General features: G+C 53.5%; 2 long non-coding RNA genes across 2 annotated transcripts; both read right to left on the bottom strand.

The window, feature by feature from the left end:
- Positions 1 to 238: 238 nt before the first annotated feature.
- On the bottom strand, positions 239 to 2,126 carry LOC119095418 (uncharacterized). The gene is made up of 3 exons (XR_005093891.1): positions 2,060 to 2,126; positions 1,152 to 1,342; positions 239 to 712 (listed from the first exon to the last, which is right to left on the bottom strand). It is a non-coding gene; the product is annotated as an uncharacterized LOC119095418 (long non-coding RNA).
- Positions 2,127 to 9,811: 7,685 nt separating this feature from the next.
- LOC119095413 (uncharacterized) lies at positions 9,812 to 11,398 on the bottom strand. Its single transcript, XR_005093886.1, has 3 exons — positions 11,373 to 11,398; positions 10,509 to 10,696; positions 9,812 to 10,086 (listed from the first exon to the last, which is right to left on the bottom strand). It is a non-coding gene; the product is annotated as an uncharacterized LOC119095413 (long non-coding RNA).

Raw genomic sequence — 11,398 nt, 5'->3', positions numbered from 1 at the left:
GAGAGAAGGAAGAGGGAGATGAGAGAGAGAGAGAGAAGAGAGAGAGAGAGAGAGAAGAGGGAGAGAGGAGAGAGAGAGAGAGAGAGAGATATATAGAGAGAGAGAGATAGATATATAGATATATAGATATATATATAATATATAATATATATATATATATATATATATATATATATATATATATATATATGGTTAGCTCCTTCAAGTCGAACGTTCCCGGCTACTCTGATCCAGTATCGAAAAGGTCGTGTTTATTTCAGTGTTCCTCGCCAACAGTAACAAGAAGCATAATCCGAGCTGTTTTTTAGTTTCACTGGTTTGAATATATCATGGAGATGCGTCTCCAAGATATGACTATCGGAGTTGGCACGAAATTTGTGGCGCCTCTCCCACGGAGAAACATCAACTGACACTGGCAGCGCCAACAAATTAGAGTTCAATCATGGCGGGGTAAGCCTGTATTGCACATTTCGATCACATGTCACAACTGACGCCCGATGTCGCAACGTCTGTCGACGGAGCAAGCGTTTCACATGGTGCGCCATTGCGACACATGCCGAGATGACTGTGACTGGGTCATTCAGCAGCCGGTTTGTTGGATTGAGACGGCATTGGTGTCGCTTGCATCCGTATTGCCCAAAATAGTCTGTGAGCTAAAGCTGGTGGCTTTTCCACTGTTGAAGCTGCTTGCACACGGTCCTCTGGCCGTTCCCTGCAAAAGAAATGAGATTAAAAACAGAGCACCTCACTTGGCATGCATTGGTCACTATGCATTTCATGCCATGCCTCGCTATGCGAAGTGCAGAAGAAATGCACCGGGCGGTGGTCCAAGCTGGCAGTTATTAATCGTGCTGAACCATCCGAGCCAGCGAGGGAGAGGTCGCGGCCCAAATACGCAGTTTGATTCAGTCTAACTCAATTTCCAACACATTTTTTACTTTGCACAGTTCTGACTCGAGTTTGTGAAGTAATCCCGTCCAGCGTGATAGTGACGCCTTCAGCCTACCAGAATGCATAACATGTGAGCTAGCATGACACATAAATTAGGGCGTGCTTCTGTTCCGTTTATCGAAACACGCGAACTTAAATCAATCCAGTCCATCTTTTTCAAACGCGCTCATTCAACGGCTCCCGTCTTTCCGCGTGCTTACCCCTGCAGAGGAGCCGACTGACGTAATCCTGCTGGAGCCACCAGATGTATTGCTGACGCCACTGGTGACGGTGCCCGAAGCACCCCCAGTGGCTTGACTGTCAGGAATGCAGATGCCGTGGAAGCACAAAGGCTTCGCCCAGGCCACGGAGGCGCAGACCACAAGCAGGAGAGCGACGACCTTCATAGCTGCTGCAACACACAGCACTGGTCAAACCATGAGCAAACTACTACTAGCCTGAAACGATGCTAGTGTTTCCACATGCCCGTTGACGACCGCTTAACTCGCGGGCTCTGCATGAAGTGAGGTAAGGCGGACAAAACACACGCTCATCCGTGACTAGTTGCTGTGGGGCGAGCTACGAGTGCACTGCACCCACTTTTATGAAACCCACATTTGAAGATATGAAGCACGCATCACATAGGATAAAAGCTCACTTATTACTATTGGAATGCTTTTGTACCCCAGCACAGGCACGCAACAGGAAAATTCTTTGGAGGACCTGTTTTTTATAGCTTAGAACAGTAGAATGTATATTTGTAATAAATGCAGTCAACTGTGGCCCATACTACTAAGTCATTTCACACAGTTTTTCCCTCTTCCCTACACCTCTATCAAATAACAGTTTGATGTGTAATTTTGCTGTTGGAAACTAGTTACGTTTTGGGGTTCTAGGACCTTGGGGTTTTTCTGCCACGTTTTCAGCATCAGTCAGGTAGCACGCTGCGTCGAGATCTCAATATCACACTCAAATAATCAGTTGCTGCTCGTTTGACAGCATACCCCGATTTTCGAGCCACCTGCTCAGCAAGCCCGGTGGCATCAATGATGATGACTCCACAAAACACCGCATTTCCAGACCTTCCCACCGCACCGGTAGCGAAGTCGGCCTGGGCTGAGTACCTTACCTGTCTGCGTGATTGCACTGCTGCGACTGCTGGTCCTCTTACGGAGTGCGTCGCTTTTATATGCAGGTGAACCGGTCTGGAGCCGGTTGCACGGACTCCATTTGCACCGGCACGTGCACGCTACAAGACAACGGCCGACCCTGCGTACTCGGCTGCGAAAATCCCACGGCGGATTCTAGGAGCCCACTGCGGAACGGCTGCAACGAGAATTTGGTAGTCGAGCACGGGGCCTCTTGGCACAGCATCTCGGATGACACCCATCTGTGGAACGATCGCCCAGGGGTACCGTGGTCCATTGGCGAGCCACGGTGCCCACCTCCCTGCTTACTCTGCCCCGTCCGGTGACGGGAATCTGTTCAACGCCGCCTTGTTTGCGATTGGTTCATGATCTTCCCGTAGGAGGGTCTTCATGGGTGGTTCGTCACGCAACTCTGCACCAGCGTTGAGTGTATCCGCGTGGTCTTCCGCGTGGTCTTCATCGCCACCACTGCGGACGGCCGCACGCCGTTGTGTTGTCGGCTCTTGTGGCATGACTTTGGGGGCTCCTGCCAGTGCACCGTCAGACAAACTTATGTGCAATGCGTGCGCAATCTGGAGAAGAGGTTCCGAATACGTTTCGGGTGGTTCTGAAGACTCGCAAGACATACCAAGACAACAGAGAGACTCGCGAGACATACTAAGACAACAGAGAGACTCGTAAGACATACCAAGACAACAGAGAGACTTGCTCGCCTGGCAAGACGCACGGCTCGTTTGCGGTTGAGCGATTCCGCAGCCTGATTTCAGCTGGAATCGCGTCGATGCCTGCCATTTTCTGACTAACTGCAGCTCGAATCTCCTCCTCTCAGACTGGCAACTCCTGAGGTTGCTGTTTAAGCGCTCTTGAAAGTTGACGGACGTTTCTGTTCTCGAGTCCGAGATATCCGTGAAATCGACACAGGAGGTGTCATTGAATAACTGCAAGAGTTCTGTTGTGACCTGCGGCGTCTTCAGCAACCAGCACCGACATTTTTTCACTCGAGGACGAGAGACACCTCTGATGTTGTCCTTTCAGCGAGGGTCGTCCCTCTTGCTTCGCCATTCACCCGAGGGGAGCCACCTCGGGTTTACCGCTTTAGGTTTACCGCTTTAGTAGGTTAGCCGCTTACAGACGATTTATGGCTACCTACGTGGTAGTCACGGCGTTTTATGGATCATGAATCCTAAAGTTATCTGAACAGTAAAGACATAAAAAAGCACCAGCGGCGAGCAGCGCTACGCCTATCTTCGATATCATCACATGTGGGCGGGGCCTGCATCCAACACAAGCCGACTAAAAAAGTATTGTACCACATAGGACCTTAAGCACGAAGGTAAATCTGCGCGATTCCTGCTGCATACTAGACAAGGCCTGGGCCGCGTTCCCCATCACCGACAGTTGTCAACAAGTTGCAGCCTATGACATCAGAGGTACGCGCGTCACAACAGCTCCTGCGGCTTGGAGGATAGTCGCTCATGTATGGCGTGGGTACTTGTGATGTCGTAGGTAGTAACTCAAGAAAATACTTTGCCGGTGAGGAACGCGGCCCTGGTGTAACACGCACATACCGCGGGACGGTATTTTATTGCGTTGCAAAGGACCGGTTGGGTCTTATGCAACGTCACTAGCGGGGTCGAGTAAATTACAATTCAAATCACCCATGATGACGATCGGTCCGGGGTGCCGTAGGCGCACTCGCTAATATTGCAGCTCCAGTTCGCTGAAGTCCGCCTGGAGGGCAGCCACGGCGCGGCACTGGGGCTGATAGACGGCAGCCACAGTGAAATGCAGGCCGGACTCCGATGTCACTCGCAGTGAGAGGGACTCCAGCCGACAGTCCGGACACTCAGATGCCGCCTGGGTGACGGCAATGACTTGGTAGCAGTCCCGGCTCAAGATCGCCACACCCCGACAGCCGACCTCTCCTGGCCGGTCTGCACGGTGCAGCGCCTAGCCGGGGACTGTGGCCAGCCCGGACGCAATGGCGGATCGAAGCCACGTCTCGGTGATCACGCAAAAGTCGTGAGGCATCCAGTCTGGATGGTTATGCTGCAGTGGATTTATCATCGGCAGCAGGGACTGGATGTTGATCAGTCCCGCCAGTAGGTTCTGACGACGACCGTCCGGAGAAGAGCGCTGTCACGCCTGGCCGCCCCTGCAGCCCCGGCGCCTGGTGCCGGCACCGCGCCTGCCTCGCTGAGCAGCGCGAGCGACCACAAGGCATGGTTGTGATCAAGGTCATCGCGGCCGAGGTGCGGGACGAGGTCGCCTCGAGACCGATGAGCTGGAGATGGGCCAGCATGTCGACAGGGCCGATGAGCTGGAGATGGGCCAGCATGTCGACAGGGCCGATGAGCTGGAGATGGACCAGCATGTCGACAGGGCCGACGAGCTGGAGGTTCGCTGCAGGACAACGTCGCTGACGATGGTGTGGCCCCGGGTCGGGAAGATGGCTATGATGCTGGCCCGGGTCGGGGAGGTGGCTGTGATGCTGGCCCGGGTCGGGAAGGTGGCTGTGTTGCTGGCCCGGGTCGGGGAGGGTGGCTGTGATGCTGGCCCGGGTCGGGAAGGTGGCTGTGATGCTGGCCCGGGTCGGGAAGGTGGCTTTGATGCCGGCCCTGGTCGGGAAGGTGGCTATGATGCTGGCCCGGGTCGGGGAGGTGGCTGTGATGCTGGCCCGGGTCGGGAAGGTGGCTGTGATGCTGGCCCGGGTCGGGAAGGTGGCTGTGATGCTGGCCCGGGTCGGGAAGGTGGCCGTGATGCTGGCCCGGGTCGGGGAGGTGGCTGTGATGCTGGCCCGGGTCGGGAAGGTGGCTGTGATGCTGGCCCGGGTCGGGGAGGTGGCTGTGATGCTGGCCCGGGTCGGGGAGGTTGGCTGTGATGCTGGCCCTCGCAGACGTTACGAGCAGGAACGCAACACCAGCAGCACCACATGGCTGGCAAGATCACCGTACATCTTTGCCGCGGCGGAGGCAAACTGTTTCGTCGAGCCGACTGTTTTGTCGAGTAGACAGTTCCGTCGAGTAGACACTTTCGTCGTCGGACTAGCACGGAATTCACGTGACAGTTCGTCACGCAGGTGATCACTCCCCTGCACAGACAGTGTCACTGGCATACACGCGGGACGAGACACAGACAGTGTCACTGGCATACCACGCGGGACGAGACCACAGACAGTGTCACTGGCATACACGCGAGACGAGACAACAGACAGTGTCACTGGCATACACGCGAGACGAGACACAGACAGTGTCACTGGCATACACGCGGGACGAGACACAGACAGTGTCACTGGCAGACACGCGGGACGAGACACAGACAGTGTCACTGGCATACACGCGGGACGAGACACAGACAGTGTCACTGGCAGACACGGCGGGACGAGACACAGACAGTGTCACTGGCATACACGCGGGACGAGACACAGACGTGTCACTGGCATAAACGCGAGACGAGGACACAGACAGTGTCACTGGCAGACACGCGGGACGAGACACAGGACAGTGTCACTGGCATACAGCGCGGGACGAGACACAGACATTGTCACTGGCAGACACGCGGGACGAGACACAGACAGTGTCACTGGCAGACACGCGGGACGAGACACAGACAGCGTCACTGGCAGACACGCGGGACGAGACACAGACAGTGTCACTGGCATACACGCGGGGACGAGACACAGCGCGGTGAGGCAGGAAGCTTCAGGGCAACGCACCCGGACCGGCAGCGCGGCGCGCGAAGAACGTCGTCGCTATTTCAAACGCTGGGACTGTCGGATGTACTGGCACAGGGCACAGGGCACTGGCGTAGGAGCGGCCGGGTGTCCAGCACAGGAGCGGCCGAGTGTCCAGCACAGGAGCGGGCCGGGTGCCCGGTACAGGAGCGGCCGAGTGTCCAGCACAGGAGCGGCCGGGTTGTCCGGTACAGGAGCGGCCGAGTGTCCAGCACAGGAGCGGCCGGGTGTCCGGTACAGGAGCGACCGAGTGTCCAGCACAGGAGCGGCCGGGTGTCCGGTACAGGAGCGACCGAGTGTCCAGCACAGGAGCGGCCGGGTGTCCGGTACAGGAGCGGCCGAGTGTCCAGCACAGGAGCGGCCGGGTGTCCGGTACAGGAGCGGCCGAGGTGTCCAGCACAGGAGTCGGCCGGGTGTCCGGTACAGGAGCGGGCCGAGTGTCCAGCACAGGAGCGGCCGAGTGTCCGGTGCAAGAGCGGCCGAGTGTCCGGTACAGGAGCGGCCCCGAGTGTCCGGTACAGGAACGGCCGGGTGTCCAGCCAGGAGCGGCCGGGGTGTCCGGTACAGGAGCGACCGAGTGTCCAGCACAGGAGCGGCCGGGTGTCCGGTACAGGAGCGGCCGAGTGTCCAGCACAGGAGCGGCCGAGTGTCCGGTGCAAGAGCGGCCGAGTGTCCGGTACAGGAGCGGCCGAGTGTCCGGTACAGGAGCGGCCGAGTGTCCGGTACAGGAGCGGCCGGGTGTCCAGTACAGGAGCGGCCGAGTGTCTGGTACAGGAGCGGCCGAGTGTCCAGCACAGGAGCGGCCGGGTGTCCGGTGCAAGAGCGGCCGAGTGTCCGGTACAGGAGCGGCCGAGTGTCCGGTACAGGAGCGGCCGAGTGTCCAGCACAGGAGCGGCCGGGTGTCCGGTACAGGAGCGGCCGTCCGGCACAGGAAAGACCGCGTGCGGGCACAAGAGCAGCCCAGCACTAGGGTGGCCATGCTTTCCGCACTGGAGTGATTGCGGAACAAGAGACAACGCGTGTCTGACACAGAAGCGGCCGTCCAGCACCAGGGTGGGCGCCCGCTCGACCTTGAGAAAGGCAGAGGTTAGAAAGGCCGACGCCCGGCTGCGGAGCCTCGCCCTGATTCGCCGCTTTGTCATAGTGAAGACTGAGGAGGGGAACGCGATGGGGATCAGGGGGGGGGGGGGGGGGTCGATCCAACCCCCTCTACCGTTTACAAACTAGGATGGGTTGTCGCAGAAAAATGGTGAATGGACCTCAACATCTTTTAATTTGCAACAAGTCGCATGTTGCTAGGTCGATGACTGACTCTTGTAAGCCAGGTAAAATAAGTACATTCCTGACATCGAAATTTTTGAGCTGATCGTGCCCTTTTCATAAAACCAAAGCCCGCAGCGCGACGGAATTTAAACAGCCGTATTTCTGAACCTATTTATAATAAAGGGACCCATTAAGACACCAGTGTCGGCTTGCCGCGCAGGCCCCGGGCATCGCCAGTCGCCGCCGCCGCCCGGCCAGCCGCGGATCGCCGTGCAGTGTTCCTAAAAGACAGTAGCTACTCATAAAGCAGAACCACTAGGGACACGTCAAGACACGCGCAATTAATGATTATTAATTAAATTAATGCCCGGAATATACCGGAAGCTCCGACATGATTGTACGAAGTGCCGGAGGGGTAGCCTCCGAAAACTTAAGAGCCACTTAAGGCCGCGTGCAAAGGAGGGCGTTATTTTGCAGCGCTGGAAGTTGTGCAGTCTGCCACCCTCGGACCTCAAGCGTGTCTACGAGACCCGCCTCATTGCGGATCTGCATCGGGTCGGGATGAGCAGTTGTTGCAGACGTGCTTTGCGGTCAGATTCTTATCCAGTCAGCTATAATGCAGAGGGTGATGCACGCGTTGCATAATAACCCGACTCTGCACTGGGGAATGGGTGACGCCAGTTTCAATCAAGGGAACGAAACGGCGAGCTGGCAAACCAAGTGGCAGGTTAAGACAAGGTCACCAGTCTTGACGACCCACCCAGGACGTGGGTGGTATTGGGTGCAGCGCTGTTGATCCGGCCCACGTCAAAGTCGCGGCTACATGCAACCAAATAACACAACCGAGGGAGGCCTGACCCACCAAGGTTCATCATCGTCTCTCAACAGTGAATGAATGAAATTCAAATATGTGAACACATATTCTAAGACGTTCCCAGCCCTTGACAGATATGCCACTCCACAGTAGATCTACCCTGGAAACAATTCACAACGGATCCACGTCCATGCAGCATCCTAAGGATTTATCAAACCATCGCGCAGCATAGCGTGTTGTGCATCTGTTGACACCAATATGGCATGGCTTTTGCTCTAAATGATTCTCATAATGTTAGGAAGTGTGAATTCTGCACCGGCAATGCTTAAAGGAAGATAAGGTAGGTCGCCTGCGCGCTCGGTTGATTGCTGGATGACGCCACAAACCAAGGGTGATATTGTTGTCAGGTGCTTGTAAAACCAAGCTGTCCATAAATGCAGAGCTGCAGGGAGAAATTTTTGCAAAATACGTGGGGATGAAGAACTGAGGGTGGGGGAGGCACAATACAAAATTACTCAGCATGCTTCCAAAAATAGACCCAAAACAGTTTTCTCCACACATCTCGCGCGCTTTTTTACATTTGGGAGGAGTGTAGTTTCTGGAAATTGCTTTTGTGTGCTAAGTCCCAAATATGATAAGGAATGAAAAACAATGTTTCAAATGATTAATGACAAGAATAAACAACATGCATGATCAGGAGGCACAATTCACTCCCTTTACCTGAATAGGAAACTACACTCCTTCAAGCTGGTTATGTTCAGCATGCCTTTATTTGACAATTGTATTATGTAACTCTCAGCCGTCATTCAGAGCTTACAGGCCAGCAGTATTTACGTAGGTGTAAAAATACTACCGAACCAAAATTTTTGACGGTTACGCCGCATTGTATCACGTTTGTCTTTGTATTGTGATTTATTGCATTCAGAGTTATATGGGGACGGCTTCTGACAGATTCGGCTTAAGCTGACAATTAGACGGTTGCAAATTTGTTCGGTGACAGAAAAAGCACTTTTGTCACCTGTGCGCGGGGGAGCGACTTTCATCGCTCCGGCGTGTCACTCCCTCCGTCTCCTGGGCTGCTCGCTCGTGTGCTCGAGTGTCAGCTTTTTGAGATATGTAAGATGAAACTTTCGGGGCGAACATAATACAGAGTTCAACGTGGGAACATAGGCTCAACGTTTTGGTGACGTGTCCCTCCATTGAACGCTGAGCTACCTTTCTTGGATTGTTGAAAGCCGTTCCACGCGTTTTTTAACAAATGGTTTGATAGTTTTGAAATCAATGTTTTTAGCTGTGGTGGATGGTGTCTGAAGTTATTTGAACGATAAGGTCCAAAGCTTACAACAGTATTCCTTGCACTTCATTTCTACTTTTTAGCAGCGTGTGATATACATCTCATTAGTGTTGATGGTTTTTGTAATCTCAAGGCATTTACCCGCGCTTTCAGCGCGCCAGCCATTACAGTACGCTTGTTTAGAGCTGTCAGAACATGGTTGGGAGCGAAATGCCAACCGTAATGGTGCGTTATACAACATGAACATTGGTAATTACCCAGCCTTTGATCGTATATAATGCGGTTGTCTCCTCCAAGTCCAACGTTCCCGTCTACTCGCATCGAGTATTGAAAATTGGCCTAGCCAAGTACTCGGCGTCAGCTATGAGCTATGACATGATCTCCATAGTTCTTTGGTCCTGAAAGTGGAATCGAATACGTGATCAAGATGCTAAGATGCTACCTAAGATAATCGAATACGTGTTAAGATAATCGAATACGTGATCAAGATGCTAGAAGATACTACCCAAATATATGAGTGACTTAAATTCTATCGGCATTTGCTCGGCGTTGAATGTCGTGCATCCTGCGGTACGTTTTCCACGGAAAATATTAACTTTAACTGGCGCTGGCAGCACCAACACATTGGAGATCAGTCATGTCGGGCATAAGCCTGTATTGCACATTTCGATCACATGTCACAACCGACGCCGATATCACAACGTTCGTGGATGTAACAGACGCTTCATGTGTGCCATTGCGGCGCATGCCGAGATGACTGTGGCTGAGTCATTCAGCAGCCGGTTTGTTGGATTGAGACGGCATCCGTGTTGGCTTCATCGGTATTGCCAACGATAGTCTGTGAGCTAAATTTATTGGCTGCTGCCGTATTGAAGCTGCTTGCACACGGTCCTCTGGCCGTTCCCTGCAAAAAAAGAGATCCAAGCAATAGTACCAATATGTTAGTACCAGTAGTAGTACGTTTGTGCCATGCACTGGTTAGACACGCCTGGCGGTGGTGTGGGCTTGCAGTGATTACTCATGTTTTACCACCCGAGGCAGCGAGGTAAATGGTCCTGCCAAATGTGCGCAGCTTGCTTTGATCTTACTCAATTACCAAAGCATGTTTACGTTGCACTACTGTGATGTGAGATTCCGAAGAAATCGAGTCCAACGTAATGCTCATGCATGCAGTGTATCAGAACGCATGTTATGTTTGCTAGCCTGACTAAATAAACTAAGGCGGGGTTTTAATCTAGTTACCGGAACGCAAACACTCAGTCCATCAATTCAGCCCATCTTTGCCAGACGTGCTCGTTTGACGGCTCAGTTTTTGCGCGTTCTTACCCCTGCAGAGGCGCCGACGGACGAAACCTTAGTGACACCACCAGGGCCAATGCTTGTACCACTGGTGACCTCGCCCGAGGCACCCCCAGCAGCTTCGCTGGTAGGAATGCAGATGCCGCCGAAGCAGAGAGGCTTCGCCCAGCCCACGGAGACGCAGACCACAAGCAGGAGAGCGACGACCTTCATGGCTGTCGCAACACAAATCACTGGTCAAACCGCGAACAAACTGCTGCTAACCTGAAGCGATGACGGTGCTTTCACATGCCCGTTGGCGACCATTTAGCTCGCGGGCTCTAGGACATGAAATAGGGCAATGCTGGTAAAGCGCATCCTCATCCGTGGCTAGTTACTTTTAGGAAGACTACGAGCACCCACTCCTATAAAACGAAATGTTCCACATTTAAATATATTGAGGCGAGCACAATATGGAGAAAAATGCTCAGAACTATTGATATACTTTTCGGTGGGCCCATGCGGTCCAAAACAAGTAAGTTTTAAGAGGCATATTTGTCAATAAATTTGACCTGTAGTTGCCAAGCTCATTTCAGACAATTGTCTCCCCACCGCCCTCTTTGGAGTAACCGCTCAAGTAGTAGTTTTTCTCCTGGAAACTAGTCACGTTTTGAAGCTGTCAAGAACTTCGAGTTTAACTTTTCACCGTCCGGCAGGTTGCAAACCACTTTGAATCTGAGCGTCTCATCCAACTAGCAAATTGCTGTTTGACATTCTGACCAAATGTCCGTCTTCTGCCGCCCTTGCTCGGCAAGCTCGTTCCCACCACTAATGATGACACCCCAAACTACCGTATTTCCAGTCCTTCCCACAGTACCGGTAGCCAAGCCGGTCTGGGCTGAAGCACCTTACCTGGCTGAGTGATTGCACTGCTGCGA

The sequence above is a fragment of the Pollicipes pollicipes genome, unplaced genomic scaffold, assembly GCF_011947565.3.
Source record: "Pollicipes pollicipes isolate AB1234 unplaced genomic scaffold, Ppol_2.1 Scaffold_4219;HRSCAF=4965_pilon_pilon_pilon, whole genome shotgun sequence".
NCBI classification, from domain to species: Eukaryota; Metazoa; Arthropoda; class Thecostraca; order Pollicipedomorpha; family Pollicipedidae; genus Pollicipes; species Pollicipes pollicipes.
This window is presented reverse-complemented; position numbering and strand designations above follow the sequence as displayed.